Consider the following 11,806-nt stretch of genomic DNA (forward strand, 5'->3'; position numbering starts at 1 on the left):
CTTTTCTGTTGTTTGTATTATTACTATCAAAATACCAAAGTATGTGTGTATGTGTACTCTTATCCCTCTTCATCTATCTTTTTGCGAACCGATTTGCATTTAAGACCCTGACAGTGTTACTATTTTTGGAAAATGACGGCAGTTTGTTTTTGGTCTACACGTCTAAATTGCCTTGCTTGAGGTGAAGACTTTATTTTAAGGATAAAGGTTAAGTTAAGGGTTAGGTTTGTGATGACAGTTGAGGTTAAGGTTCTGGAGAGATGAGTAGGTATTTTGCTAAAAATGCAGTGAATGCATACTAAAGTACTTCTTTCTTTAGTTTCTTTTTTGACATTTTTGGAAAGATTGGGTGGACGTCTAAGTTTAATCATTTAAAAATTTGTTTTACTGTTTTTATTGAAAAATTGTTCCTTCTGCAAAGTATATTATCACTAAGATGCATAAGCCCTTACACGTATTACCATGTCAGCAAATTTAATACATTTAGCATATTCCAAACCTTAAAAATATGTCAGATGTTTTATCTTGTTGATTTCTTTTAAACAAGTTTGAGTAAACAGTTTTCTATTATGTTAAGAGGTTTGATTCTTATAGGTGCTGCTTTGCACTGAGAAGTTTCAAACTAGCATAAGAGATGAGTAAAATTAGTTTTATACAGTAACTTGAGCTGTGACACTTAATTATACTGTTGTATATTTTTCACACCCACACAAATAAGACCACCAAGAGAACCAACTACTCAGCTGGAGACTAATAGGTAGGTATTATATGCTTTGATGTTTGGTTGCACAACAGCTAAAATCCCTGCTGTGGTCAATTCTGCATTTCTGTCATAAACAGTATGTGTGAAGCATATATTTGTCAATTTGATTAAAACTAGCACATATCTAGTGCAAAAAAACTGGTTTGGCATAGAGTTGTGATTGATAGTGTTTATCAAATATGCTTAATTTACCACAGAGTCAACAAAATTATTTTTGTAGTTATTTATTTTTCTCTGTTGTTGTCAGAAACATCAAATCATAAAAATTGCTTTTACACAGTGAGCAATATTAATATTTTTTTCAGAAGAAATATACAATAGATGTTAAGCTTGTGTGTCAAATTTAGGATTAATGATACAATGAGGAGATACACAATCACAAAATTGGAGAATATGCAAGATGATTTTCTATTTTTAAAATATTCAAAAACACATCTTTCAGGAAATGGTGTTCAGTACTGCAGTTCGATAATTGAGTTAACAAAACTGATCATCTTGCTTAAGTTTCATGTATTTGTTTTCTAAATGCATGATAACAGCAGAAAATTAAATAATTACACCTTTCCAGCTTTTCCAACAGTTATTCTGTTTCTCACAAAAGAATACTTTTTTCTTATTTTTGGTGATAATTTCATCGGCTGTGTCTTCTACTGGACTCTTCTGTTTCTTTGCCCTGACCTCTAGTGGCAAATAAACTGTACTGTAACATAATCTGTTTATAATACCAAAAGATGTCCAGAATGCTGTTTAATTTATATAATGTATATTGTGACATTTGTTAAAAACTACATTTTTGTCTCTTTCTTCCTTTTTTCTTTCTTTCTTTCTCTGTATTTGCCTAACAAAATGCCATTATATTCAATTTCATATCCAAAATAAACAACCAAAGAAAAAAAAATTGAAAATCATATCCAAATATAAAATTAATAATTTAAAAACAATGGTGTTAGAACTTTACACAATTTTAAACGATTTTACACACACACAAAATTTGTTCTTTGAAAAATCTCTTTATTCCTACTACAGCTTCATCCCTCTGGAGGGCGCTAAAGATATATGTTACCCTTTTGCAGAATGACAGAATTTTGCAGAAAGTTCGATTTTGATTTTTGATTTCAGACATCGGCAGTGCAATACAGTTTATAAATTGTTTGAAAGGAAAATAATATTACAGATAGCCATTCATAGGAGCTTCATAAATCAGCAACTATACTATTTCCATTGTAAGGTGTGTTGCTTACTTTAAATAACTCTCACAAGTTCCATTAAAGACATAAAACAAAGAGGCTGTGGTAGCAAAGTTTTATGGGGACACATACAGCACAAATCAAATGCCTTCATGTTGGTCAGACAAGGCCTGAAGAAGCTGATTCCTGATTGTTTCAGATATTTCTTTGCACAACGTTCACTTATATGATGAATGGCTCTTGTGATAAACTGTGCACATGTACATTTAGTTATTTGCCAGACACTGTTATCCCAAGAGACTTAAAGGTAAAGGAAGACATTAAAGCAAAAAAAAAAGTTTTTGTTTCATAAGATGCAAGATATGACGAATATGAAATAGTTTTTTTTTTGCATGCGTAGGAAGTTGCAAAACAATTCTGCAAAACAATTCAGTTTTTGAATATTGTGAGTAATGCTGTTGAACAGCTCGATTTAGTAATGGAGAAGTAAATTGAAGAAGTAGTAGCTCAAAGGTTGCACTATTTCTATTTGTTTTTAGAACCTATTTTCTGTTAGAGTGTGGGTTGCTGTAAAAGGGCCATTCATTCAGTCATTCATTTTGCCCGTGTCCTTTTCTTCAAATCTGTGCAAGTACAACAATGCTATATTAAATATTTCAGTAAACTACTGACAGGAAAATTTCACCAATTCAAAAAGGAGATGTTGCTTAAAAGTTTGACTCAGTACTGTCAGTACTATAGACCCATGTCCTTTTGTAGTGCAAATACTCTACAGAGCATACTGCTAAAAATATGTGAGCTCAAATAAACAAGGCTGTCAAAAGGCCACGTTGTTTGGTTTTGTGGCACACAGCTTCCTTGCTGTGGTTCACCTACCACCTTTTGTTTGTCTGGTCTCTTCATCCCTTTCAACCCTTTCTCTGAACGCTTAGCATAAAAGAGCCTTAAGAAAATGAACAATAACTGCTCATTCTGCTTATTCTTAGTCATTTAGTTATATCAAAACTTTAAACTAACCAGGTGAAAACCATTTATTTTCTAAAGGGGTCATTTTCAAATGAAGTAAGCAACTCATCAATATTTGTGTTGATTAAATAATGTGTATTTTAAAAGGGGTACCTTGTAATTTTTTTACAGTTCTTATTATAATTCTTTTAATATATTCTAGAGTATGTATCTCAGCTGAGTATTTGTCCATTAAGCATTTTTTTGTTTTATGGCCTACCTGGTTCACTGTTTCTAAAGAAGAACTCATACAAACCATATATGCATTATGAAAAGTGGATCCCTGGTCAAAACATGATGCCCATTTATTACTATGCATGTTGCTCAGTGGAACACAGTGCAAAAAAATACCTTGTTCTTCCAGATTCCAGCTTTTAAATTTGCCCAGATAATCCTCACACTTCCATGTTTTTGGGCCCACATAGCATGTGCACTATCCACCTGGTCATAAAATAAAAGGGCTCTTCTAGACCTTGCATATTATATTGGACTAAAGAAATGAGATTCTGATGATAAAAAGTGTCACTTTTTAAAAAGTATGAGAAAAATGCTTTTTAGGTCAGTGTGTGTCAAGTGAACAACATGCAAGTTGCAATAGCACTATTGGGGGATCGGCACTGGCACCACACAGCACATTAAGCAACTTACTGACTGACCAAATCATGGGTATAGTGATTAGCAGGCAAACATTTTTCAGAGTGCTGTATAATTGTTGACTTGTGAATTTTTAATTTATTTTTTATTTTTTATTTAAAGGATGCCTGTGCTTTACCTTCTGTATATGTCAAAATATCTGCTGTGAAAGAATTCTTACTGGTATACTTGGATAACAAATGAACAAAAAATCAGTATATCTAATTTGTTTGATGTAAATGATATGTCCACAAATAATCTTTCTGTGATTTGCTGCAGCAAGGTCTGAACCGCCAGTTAGCGCATGACTGGAGTATGAGTCAACGACATGCATCAGAAACTGAAAATTTATACCCACAAGTGTAAAATGCGTGCATATGTGCATGCCTTCCCAACCTCGAGCCCCCCCGAATTGTGGCTTCCTGACCCGTTAACCTGCTGTCCGGTCTGCGTCTTTCACTTTGTTATTACTGAGTCATTACTGACTGCTTTTCTAACGCCTGCTGTTGGTAGACAAAGTGGGCCTCGCTGTGTCTCATTTTGAATGTGTGTCTGCATGTGTATTGGGCTTAAACACACAAAGCATTTCTACTTTGACATCCTCTAAGGAAGCTGTGTGACAATGCAGCTACAAGTTTGACCGACAGGAACTGTAGAAGGTAATACAGGCCAATGTTCTCTGAGGGGATTCTGAGAGGCCATTGAGGAAGCATGTTCATATCACAGGGGCTTGAGAAAGCAACAGTTCTTTTGTGGCAAGATCTCAAATATGAGGAACAATATGTGTTAATGGTGAAACAATTGTTCTGTTCACAGTATCTGAGTTGCAACTATGTAAAATTGCAGCTTTTGTTACAGTAAATTGAGACTCTAACTTTGGTAGCATAAGTTTACTAACGTAAGTTTGTCAACCCATTCATGTGTGTGTGTGTGTGTGTGTGTGTGTGTGTGTGTGTGTGTGTGTGTGTGACTTCCTCATAAGTTGAGATTTGATGCTGGGATGTTTCTGTTTGTAAACAGACACTTTAAAAGAAGCTACAAGAGGGGTTTTACATATTTAATAACTTAAATGGAATAGCTTCTTCAATTCATTTAAAATAAACAATGGCAGGTAAAGCATGTGTGTGCTTCATGAGAGCCAGGAAGACACTAGTCCTATGGTCTCTAATAAAATATTTAATAATACTGAATGTTTTACCACAGTTGTTAGCTTTCAGGTGATTAATACAATAGGCATCCAACACACAAAAATTCAACAGTATAGTGTCCGTCTCATGGGGACTAAACCTACCTAGTATAGCCGTATAGTATTTTTTACAAAGAAGAGATTGCAAAATTGTTAATGTTTTTTTTACTTTGGGCAACTCAGCCATTACCGAATGTACATGACAACTGTACAAACAACTGTCCTTTTAACTTTCTTTATCATATTTTGCTGAAAAAACTCACCAATTTTCAAAGTTTGTGAGTGGGTCTTTGGGTCTTCAGGATAGCCAAAGACCTCAGAATAATACTTACCATACACACACACACACACACACACACACACACACACACAAGTCTTGACGAATCATCTTGTAGTACCACAAACAAGATGGACAATCTATAGGTATTATTGCAGTCTTTGTCATGTTTTAGATGTTTAACGACACTTAACAAACTTTAATTAAAATAAATATAATGTCTATTTGTAATGTATATTTAGACATTTTTGAATTGACCTGAGACTAGGGTGGTGTGATTGACCTGACACCACTCTGAGTGGTTAGCGTTGCCACCTCACAGTCACAAGGTTGCGGGTTCGCGCCCCGGCTGGCCATGACCTCCCTGTGCTTGTGTGGGTTTCCTCCCACAGTCCAAAAGCATGCATGAATCTGAAATTGTCCCTCAGGTGTTAATGTGAGTATAAAGGGTTGTCTCTCTGTGTATCTCCCTCCATGTTAAACTTTAGATAGACTGGCAACCTGTCCAGGTGTACCCCGCCTCTCACCCAATTACAGCTGATATAGGCTTCAGCCCCCCGGCGACCCAAATAAAAAAGAAATTTTTCTTGTTTTTTTTAAGCAGTACAATATTTTATTTTATTTTATTTTATTTTTGTGTCTGTAGTGTGTATATATATATATATATATATATATATATATATATATATATATATATATATATATATATATATACATATGTCGTTTTTTTCACAATAAGTATTACTGACTTCTAATAGGGCAGTGAAGGCGGAGAGACGCGTCACATGGGTCCACCGCAGCTACTCTGTACAACTAGGCTATATCAGAAATGTTGTAATGGTTTCCTGTACACTTGTGATGCATCAAGTTCCTAGTTAGCTAAAAACCTGATGTATTGATTTGACTGACAGGAAGCAACGGCAAAACAAAGGCATCTCTTAGCAACATTATCATCAAGAATTAGACTGGTAAAAACAACATTTTTTTTCATTCAACTGTGTTGTTATTAGATTTTTTCAGTGCAATATACCCATATTCTTAGTGGATGTAAATGGAGACAACATATTGAGCCAACAAATCTCATTATATAAAACAAAGGGTGTCTGTCTGGTGCACATAAGTGATATGAGCATGCGTAATGAAGCTTTCACTCATTTATACACTGGTTTTAAAGGCATGGTTATAATAGCAGCACTTAATAAATTAATAAAAATTAATAGCAGTGATGACATTAAATAAAAATACATTTTAAGCTGAGTAAACAATTTTATGTGGCCCTCAGGTATTTCTGCACCTGTGCTTTGTAAGCTGAACTCTTTTAATATTAATTTTATTTGGTTTTAAAATTGATTATTGTTTCTTGTAACTCTGTTACAGGAAATAAAGAACTGTTTACACTTAAGCTGCACTGTCATGTCCTTCGTCTAAATGGAAGTGAAAGAAACTGTTCGAACAGAATTCAAATATAAATAGCATCTTCTCTGCAACAGCAGACCGCAAATGGCTGCAGATGATGTAGGCACACATCCTAATAATAGTTACATTAATCCAAAGTTGCTTAAAACCCAGGTTTAAAAGACACTCATTTCTTTTCTTGGACTATTGTTCTTTAGCTATTAACATCTTTTTTTTAACAATAACATGTTTGAGAAGTTATGGAGAAAAGAAAGTGATTGAAAAAGCTATAAATATAATGTGTGTACCACTACGATATTAGGGCCCTATGTGAAATTTATCCTTTGCACCACATTCACCAGACTCCTCTCTGGTAATGACAATATAACAGCCATCTATACAGTCAGGCTATGACCAATGAATACTGGACATCAATACAACAAGCTCTTAAGTACTGTAGATGTAATGGTGTAGGAAGTAAAAAGCACTGCTAGCCCTCATGATAAATGCACTATAACTGCACACTCACATTAACTGTCTAGAAAGCAAATACAACTGCACTCAACAAAAGAAAAGGAAAGACATTTGCTTACTTCCTAATACCAAAATATAGTGTCACCATAAAATTAAGACCATGTAAAAAAATACCATTTGCTAAGAAATATCTAAAACTGCTGAACATTGAAAAGACCATTGATAATTCATTTTGATCCAGGTATAATCATAAAATGTAACATATAAAGTAGCTCAGCATATGTAGCTGTGGAACAATTTAGTCTAGGACAATAATTGTATGTGGAAACACAATTATTGTAGCTTTAGGCTAGTGCTAGCATGAGACATTGCCCAGCTTTCCCTTTAACTGCTCTGCTGTGCTCTGCTATGATCTGCTATGTTCCGTTGCTCCCTACAATGATTCAGGTAGGCATTTTACGAGTCACTACAATACGTGAGAACTGAATAGAATTCTATAATATTATCAATTAGGAGCAAATATCTCTACGCACCAATGAGTCTGGGTTGCAAAAGGCTTTGACAGCAGCAAAGCTGTTGTGCAGTGGACTTTACACACTAACCTTTAAAGAACATATACACTGTTTGTAAAAAAGTGTTTGCTTTAGCCAGTTGAAGGCGTGGTATGCTGATCCACACCTGATGCTGATGTGTACATATGATAAGGATGGTACCACCACTGCATCATTTGGAGCCAGGAAAACACCTGCAAATGTTACCCAATATAGCCACTTAACTAAAGCAACAACTAATTTTTTATCTCAATTATACCGTATAAAAAAAAAGAAAAGAGTTTAGCATTTTTTAAAAAATCTTTGTGAGAACAACTGGCAGAGACTGGGTCTATAGACTAAAGACTAGAATCTCTGCCAAATGTCAGCACCAACTGAGCCAGACTGGTGCTGACAAGGACCACCTAGGTCGTCACGACCGAATTACATTCATAATTGGCTCTACAGTTTTTAAGTTTGTGTCGGTTGTAATTAGGTGGGGTTATGAGCTTTTTTTACTTAGCCTCAAAGTAAAAGAGACAGTAGGACAAGATAATATCACTGCTCACAGTGACCCATTAATTTTATTATTATTATTTTTTTGTCCTTTCAGCTTATCCCGTGAGTTCACCTCGGTGAGGGGGGAGAAGTGCAAATTAGGCTCGGCCCGCACTTCAACCTCCAACATACATCAAGAAGGGTGAATACAGGAAGGCACATCTGGTGCCCAATAATGGAGACAGATAAGGGAGGAGTCTGCACTATATTTGTAGACACCTGTTGCACCTTCATCCCAAACAACACAGCCCCAGATGGGTGTGTAACAATGGTGCTACAGGGACTGAGGTCACAGTGACAGGAACTGAAAAGACATTCTAGCTATGACGACATTCTGTGTCGTGTGATGTATGTGATGTGTGCATATGATAAGGATAGTACCACCTCTGCACCACAATCCTTGGTCTATATAAATCATTTCTAAAAAAAAAAAGCCATCATATGGCAGTTTTAGGGGTTTTCACTGGTTATTATTATATTGTACTTTATGTTTGGAGGCACGCAAGATACAAACAAACAAACTGCTCACATGCAGCAGATCAGACAGTAACTTTGGCTAAGAACCATGCAATTATCATTTAAGCCCATGATTTCATTTTTCTATCTTCTAGTTGATTTCAGTCCAATAAATATAAACTTGTATGCTGATGTCAGACAATCTGTTACTGGACAGTCTGTTGGGGAATTACTGCAGTATTATTGAAGACTAAACAAAAACAAAACAAAACAAAAGAAAACAAAACAAAACATCAGATTAACCTCTGAGCTGGAAAGAAAAATAAATGGAAAATTTAAAGTGCTGTAATTTATTATGAAAGAAATAAAGGTAAAAAGCACTGAATTTGTCTGCTGCAAAGGGAAATGACAGAACTTGAGACATACAGTAGTCCTGTTTCCGTGGCCTTCTAAAGTTGGCAGATCCTAGACTAAATTGTTCCACAGCTGAAATTATGTCTCAGAAAGGTCTCTGAGGACTTGTTCTGTGGAGTTGCATGCAAGAGAACGCTGTGCCCATAAATACTGCTGCCACAAAGCCACAGGGCAGGAGGGGACTGTCCGCCTCAGATTCAAAGCCCAGACTTACGGGGTGTGTTTCTGCTTCAAAATGGCGAGGGTGAAATTAAAGGCAAGGTTTTCATATAATTGCACATGGACGTGCCCACTGCCAACGGCGCTGACCCAAGCTCCTGCAATCTAACGAAGGGTTGAATGCTTGAACAAGGCAAACCTAAGTAAAGTATTGGCTACACTAATGTTGGACTAATAGATTTTGAAATGGGCTCAGTACTAGAACACAGTGCGCTTATCTTTATTCTATCAGTCCATTCTCAGGTAACCATTAGTTCTTTGCTTTGAATGCTCTTATGTTAATAGTCCCATAAACTAAATTGAAATCAATTATGAATGTCTTTAAGCGCTTATATATGGATGAATTTGTAGGTGCACACTCACTATGTAATGCATAATGTAGCAATGAATATCCTGATATGTCTATGCCTGGGTAAAGAGTTGGTAATTGCTCTGGTTCTACAGAGTATGTACAGCCAGCAATCAGATCCTCACAAAAAGCTATTAAAAAATTAACTTATCTTTCTTCAGTCTCTATAGTAATAATTATTGTTTCATCATTAAACTATTTCAAGTTATACATTAAATGAAGCACTCTATTTAAAATTTTATATAGTTGTACTCTGTTTTATTATCCTGCTCAATTCTTTGACTGAAATAAATGTAACAGGCAAACAGTCCTTTTTACTCCACTGCATGAGCTTGACAGCTGTAAATGCTTGTTTCCTTGTACATTACAGTAAAGTGTTTTCATTCAGGATATGATTAGCAAATCCAATATCCACACCTGCATGTAAAGTAGTTATATCTACACCTTTGCTACATACTTCATCAGTAATTATACATAATATTACATCACTGACAGGGGACACTGGTCCATAATTAGTACTTTTAATTATTATGACTACATTTTGCTGATTGCCTTTTACTTTTTAATGCAGGACCTTTACTTCTACTTGAGTCGTTCAACGTTGTAGTACTGCCACTTTTACAAAAATTAAGGATGTATCACACAGAAACTATATACTGTATGAGGTCCAGGGCTGACTGTATTTTCAGTAGCAGTGGAAACTTTCCCTGAGGAATGATTATTCCAGCTGTGAGGCCAGCTACTCTGGGGGGAAGGAAACTTTTATTGTACAGTACTTTGAATGAAGGGTTAGAGCTACAGTAGGTTATACATGAATCGTACACTAATATAAGAGAAGAAATCAGATATATGGTGCCATGATTATTTATGGGGGACATACATATCTGGTGAAGAAAACTGGCAGCTACAGAGAACTTTAATTACTGTGGTGCTGACAAAGAGGACAGGAAAATTTTGCCTCATTGCATACAAAGTAACATTTGAGGGTGGTCCTACAAAAGTGAAAACCCTTCACCCATGCTCCTCTTCAATAGTCTATGAATACACAGACATAGGCTCACTCTAACCACATATTATGGGTTTGTACTTGCTGATGGTTTCATATTTGGCCCAAAGTTTATGTAAATGCAGATGCAAGCCCCACATCACTGTACTTTTCTGAAAAACCCAAGGTTTTTCCAACCATGTTCCTGTCCGTTAATCCAGTTACCTTTACTTAGACCCACTCTGTGATTGGTCCCAGATTCGCTGTGGGTGCAGAGTAACTATTTGGCTTTTTCCCTGAGATTTTCCCATTGCTTCTGGCACAGTGTGACCTGCAGGAAATGACTGAGAATTGTGACTGTAACAATGCTAATGGAGCAATGCCAGACCACAGCTGTTTATTCAACCACACAAAACATTCCTCAGAGTTAATAACTGCTAATACTGGAAGATATGTACTATTTAATGATGTGGTCTGTGACACAGTACAGTATTTGCCTCGTAAGTGGAAAATTGCAAGCAATTTAATGAGTGGCATAGTATGAAAAAAGCAATATATCTTAGTTTGAGTCATTAAATAGTGTGCACATGTAGTGCACAGCTCAGTTATTCTTGGTGCACCTTCTGGATTTAAAAAGAAATGTTTATTATGTTGGTCATGTAGTTTTGGTCAGTAAAGTCTAAACTACAGTGTACATAAATTTCATCACATCTATTTTAAAGAGTCATCATCAGTCCTTTGGCCTCCCAGAATCTCCGAGCCCTTCTCTTTGGTGCCAGCCCTGCCCATCCTTCCTGGATATGAGGTCACAACAGAAGGACCAGAACAAAGGAAAGACTGAAGCCATATTGACTTACAGCATATTGTACTGTATGCGCTGTTTTTGTCGTCATGCCAAACATAAACACAATGTAAAATCAAGAGATTTTTGCTGCACTGAATTTATATCACATTACTGACAATTTATTATTATTACTTACAGGTGGTATTAATATGTGAGAAAAGTCAGGAGAATTTCAGGACTCCAGTGCATGTGTGAAAGAAGCTTTATTTGCATTTATTAGTTATTTTATTCAAGTATAGCAGACTAACGTGAGTTCAATCCCCGTTTGTTAACCCTGGTTCCGGTCTTTCTGTGTGGAGTTTGCATGTTCGCTCCGTGTTTGCATGGGTTTCCACTGGCTATTCCGTTTTCCTCCCACAGCGCAAAGACATGCACGTTAATGTATAACGATAATTGGTGGCACTAAATTGCCAGTAGGTGTTAATGTGAATGTGAATAGTTTACTGTCTGTGTATGTTTCTCTGTGTTTGCCCTGTGATAGCCTGGCAAGCTGTCCAACCTGACAGGCTGTAATCCCCAACAACCATGAAC

The sequence above is a fragment of the Channa argus genome, chromosome 18 (assembly GCF_033026475.1).
Source record: "Channa argus isolate prfri chromosome 18, Channa argus male v1.0, whole genome shotgun sequence".
NCBI lineage: Eukaryota > Metazoa > Chordata > Actinopteri > Anabantiformes > Channidae > Channa > Channa argus.